Raw genomic sequence first — 5096 nt, forward strand, 5'->3', positions numbered from 1 at the left:
TAGGATGGTAGAAACAAGATAATGTGCCTCGAAAAGAAATTTAAGTAAGTTTGTGGGTTGGACCCCCTCATTCTAGTTGGTTCAAATTCAATTCCAATGGGACCTTTAAAGGCAACTCGAGTTGAGCTTCCATAAGTGGACTCATTTCTGATGATTAAGGCAATTGGATTGCTCCATTCGTGCAGACGGTGGCAGTGTGTGTTACCAAAATTTGTTGTGGAGGTTGAATATCAAGTGACTTCAATATTCAACTCAATCTCTTCATTTTGGCGACACACTCATTTCTCAAATTGAAAAATATGACCATATATTTTCAACGGGTTAGTATTCTCCATAATAATAGAAAGGAAAATGCATGTACAGATTGGCTAGCTAATTGGATCATCAAGTCTAATAATGCTGTGATAATCTTGTATGAGATGATAAACCAGCCACCAAGAGATTTAATCCGTTTTTTAGGGGATCGAATTGGATTATGTTACACTTAAGAGAGGAACATGTAATTTTCAAGCTTTGTCGTTTTAATAGAGCTGTAATTCTTTTCACAATGTAAAATCTCAACTCACTTTACTCACTCCATGAATTTTGGGTGAGTCAAAGGGCAATGTCAAAGAAGAAAATTAAAATTTTAAAAAACCGAATTAGGAAATGCCACTTAAATTCGGGGTTTAAGTGGCGGAGCCTCCCCCTCCGCACATCACCTCATCGAACAATCTCTCTCTCTCTCTCTCTCTCCCCCCACGGTTTCATTTTTGCTTCTTCCACTTCTGAGAAAATCTTCAGTCGATGATCGATGTCATTTTAAAGCTACGCACGAATTTAACTTTGTACATACAAAAAATTGGAGGAAGGCCATTATAAGGATGAGAAGTAAATTAAGGATATGACAAATACATAAGATGACAAGCACAAACATGAAATGTTGATAATGACGGAGCTAGGGCAACAGAACGAATGATGACGGCATAGAACTCTTTTGCACTAAGGCTCCGTTCGTTTCATGGAAAATATCATGTTTCCGGAAAACATTTTCCCGGAAGTCATTTTCAGAAAATGACTCTATTTTCCGGTGTTCGGCCAACATCTAAAATTTGAGTGGAAAATATTTTCCACTTTGTTCGTTAGCTCAAACATTTTCCTAGAAAAAATTATTAAAAATTGAATTTTAATATTTTTAATTGACCCAAAAATTTATTTTATTTATTTATATTTTTTAAATGATTTTTAATTATTTATATTTTTAAAATAGAAATTTTTATTATTTATTATTTCTTTTTTTTTTTTTCCTTCCTCCTTCCGTCTCCTTCTTCCTCCCGATTCCTCCCCCGGCGTCGTCCGCCGTGGCCTCCTTTCTCCCAAGCGGCTTCCACCGCGCCTCCTTTCTCCCGGCGGCTTCCGCCGCCGCCACCTCCTTCCTCCCGGCCTTCGACCAAGACCCGGTGGCGGATCCAGGCGAGCTCGGGTGAGATCGGCTCGCCGATCTCACCCGAGCTCGCGAATCGACCGGGCGACGAGCTCGAGCTCGCCCGATCGGGAGCCGAGCTGCCGCTAGATCCGTGAGCCGCGAGCTGCGCCGCCAGATCCGGTGAGCTCGAGGCTCGGCGATCTCTCACCCGAGCGCGCTGGATCGCGACGAGCTCGAGCTCGCCGGATCGAGCCCGAGCTCGCCGCTAGATCCGGCGAGCCGCGAGCTCGCCGCCCCGATCCGACGAGCTCACGGCTCGCGGCCGCACGACGAGCGGCCTGGACGGCGGGCTCCCGCGAGCCTCCCGCGCCTCCGCGGTGCTCCTCTGAGCCGGATTCTCCCGAGCGGCCAGCCGCCGGGAAGCGGAGCGCGCGGCGGCGGCTTCCGGGAGCGGGCGGGTAGGAGCGGCCGGGAGGGCGGAGGCTGATCCGGGAAGGACGTCGTCGAAGCCTCTCTGCAGGGAGAGCAAGAAAGAGAGAGAGAGAGAGAGAGAGAACGAGAACATGAAGGGAGGAAAGAGCAGCGGGAGCACTGCAGGCTCGTGTGAGGCTGGAAAATGTTTTCCTCTTTTCAAAAGAGGAAACATTTTCCGCTCATTCAAGAGGGATTTTCCGTTGACCGGAAAATATTTTCCATTGACCGTGTGTTTTCCGCCATCCGAACACCGGAAATTTCGGAAAAATATTTTCCGGAAGTTATTTTCAGCGAAACGAACGGAGCATAAATGGAGAATTTATAAGTTGGCTGATCGAATGCTTTCATCAGTGTAATGCAAACTCTTTATTAATCGTCGCCGTCGACATAGGCTTCTAACCAGGATAATTCTAATAGGGATAACCCTCGAGAGAGTTATGAAATGAAGATTAATCAGAAGGGCTGCATTTGCACAGCACATCTATCAATAGGAGGCTCTTTCATGAGAATGATGCCATCCTTTCTGAAATGACACCCCCCTCCCTTTTTTCTTTTATTTTCTCTTCTCCGTGATTTTGGTTAAACTTACAAAACAAACTTAAATGGCCAATTCCGTTTTAGAACGGGAAAAGAGTGTAAATGGAGCTACGGGCCGATCGATCATAAATTATTATTCATAATTCATTTCCTTAAAGGAAGGAAGAACCACTACAAGCAAAACATGGCTCAAAATCTCTAATTAGCATATTATTTAAGACAGGTTGGTCTTGTCACGTAGACAGTAAAACCCTCTACTCATTAATTGTCAAGTGTCAAGTGGGACTCACGTGTCAAAATTTCTCTTAATCTCTCCTACTCCTCCTGTCCGCTTCAACTTCCTCTTCTTCTCTGTGTCGGCAATGTCTCCTTCCACATCGAATGTGGCTCTGCCACCGGCTCCAACAAAGCCTTCAACACCACTTGGATGTCCGATCGCTTCTTCACCGATGGCTCCTCCTCGGTCGTTAGCCTCATTGCTTTCTGCCTCCCTCTCAGCCTCACCCTCACCTAGCCCTCACCGCGAGGGCTAGACCTAGACCCTTGGTTGGCCTATCATCGGTCATGGCAAAATGCCGACCACAGGCCAATAAGAAAAGAGAAGAAAAAAAGAAAGAAACAGTGAAGAAGACGAAAGGATTGACCAGTGGAGCCACCTAGACACGTGTGCGGCGTTGAATGGGGTGTGTTTATTGCCTACGTGATAAGACGATATACTTAATATTTTCTTGTGAATTAGTCACACAATATATGTGTAGGCTGCTCTTAATGAGGCCAGTAGAATACCTATGAATCTATAATTTATCTATACAGTAGAATTTTCTTGTAAGAAAAAAAGGTCACATATACAATCGTGGGAATTTTTCAAGATATATGTACTATCCTTCATCCAAATGAAATTGTTATTTCCTTTCTTTTTTCCCCAACTGTGGGCTGGCGAGGGCATCAGTCAGGCCACAGGCCTCACTTGAGGTTGGCGAGGAGCGAGGCATGATCCTTGCCAGCCTCAGGCTAGGACCCGACACCCTTACCTGGATTTGGGCAACGGTCCTCGCCTCGCCTAGACAACCCTCAATTGTGACTGACAAGGTCCCAGCCTAGACTTGAACAAAAAGTCTGGCATATTTTATTTGGAGGATGGGTAATGCACATATCTTGAAAAATTCCTCTATTCGTATACATAAGCTTTCTTGTTTTTTGTTTTTGTTTTTTTTTTTTCTTGTTGTTTTTGTTTTTTTTTTTTTTTGTTTTTGTTACGAGAAAGTCTATTGTATAGATAAGTTCCAGAGTCATACGTATTAAACTGGCCTCATCGTGAGTGGCCGACATATGGATGCTTATATCATGCGTCTTACCCACGCATTGGAGAGATAAAATAAATTAGCGCTCCAATTTGGCATCGTCGCATGAATAGATGCAAAGATTATCCTCTAATAAATCATTGCTCCTCCCTGAGACGTGATAAAACTCATTCAACAAGAAAACGAAAAATGAGTCCTTGTCCTTCGGTCTCTCTACTCCTCATCTTCTCCTCACCTCCGTCCACGCTGCATCTGCAGATGGCGGCAGCACCATCATAATCCACGAAACGTGCAAGAAATGCGCGCAAGAAGACCCCAACGTCAGCTACAAGTTCTGCGTCGCGTCGCTCGAGTCGAACCCGTACTGCCACTGCGACAACCTCCGGGGGCTCGGCCTCGTCTCCATCAAGCTGTTGCGGCACAACGTGACACGCACGAGGTCTTACACAGAGAAGCTTCTGAAGAGCAAGGAGATGGATCCATCCGTCAGAGCATGCTTGCAAGATTGCTTGGAGCTGTACTCCGATGCGGTCGCGACGCTTGCAGAGGCGATCAGAGCCTACAAGGACGAGAGGTACGGGGATGCAAACATCGACCTGAGCTCGGTCATGGACGCATCGACGACGTGTGAGGACGGGTTCACGGAGAAAGGCACGGGTCGCCGTTGGCCAGGAGGAACAAGGACGCGTTCCGGTTGTCGGCTTTGGCTCTCTCGATCATTACGATGCTCTCGCGTTCTTCGCATTAGTTAGGGTTGAACGTCTTGGCTTTTCATTGCTGTCGACTCCTGTATCGTCGTGCTTGGCACACTGATCCTGGCACTTTGGATTGTTTATTCTTTTACTTAGGAACTGGAATGATAACGCTGTGGTTTTCTTGTATGATTTCTTGGTTGCGTCGGATGGGCGTCTGCGTGTCATCGTCTGCTCGCTGCTTTAAGGCTAAAGTTTCATGATCGATGCTTTTCCTGTACTTCAGGTATATGTACTCAATGAATTCGCCTTACACGTGGCGTGAACATTTGATGGGTTGCTTTGCTTTGGAGAATTAAAAGTCTTTTCTTACGTGTAGCAGGATGTAATAAATTGGATTCAGTATACATTGTTGGTGTACTAGTGTGCTTGCTAATTTTAAGCATGTATATGATTATTGACCGGAAAATATTTTCGGTTAACTAGTTATTTTGGGCAAATCGAACACGTGAAAGATCGAAAAATTAATTTTTGGAAAACACTTTCACTCAAACAAAACACACCTTAAGAGTTACAAGAATAAACGATTAGCTAATCCCGTCACGAAATGCCTTTTGAATGAAATTAAAATGGTTTATACCAACATAACAACTCATAAACCTTTTTGAAGGAGATTAAAACAGCCTA

General features: G+C 45.0%; 1 pseudogene; it reads left to right on the plus strand.

The window, feature by feature from the left end:
* Nucleotides 1-3887: 3887 nt before the first annotated feature.
* Nucleotides 3888-4781, plus strand: LOC120293554 (annotated as a pseudogene).
* The last annotated feature ends 315 nt before the right edge of the window (nt 4782-5096 follow it).

The sequence above is a fragment of the Eucalyptus grandis genome, chromosome 5 (assembly GCF_016545825.1).
Source record: "Eucalyptus grandis isolate ANBG69807.140 chromosome 5, ASM1654582v1, whole genome shotgun sequence".
NCBI lineage: Eukaryota > Viridiplantae > Streptophyta > Magnoliopsida > Myrtales > Myrtaceae > Eucalyptus > Eucalyptus grandis.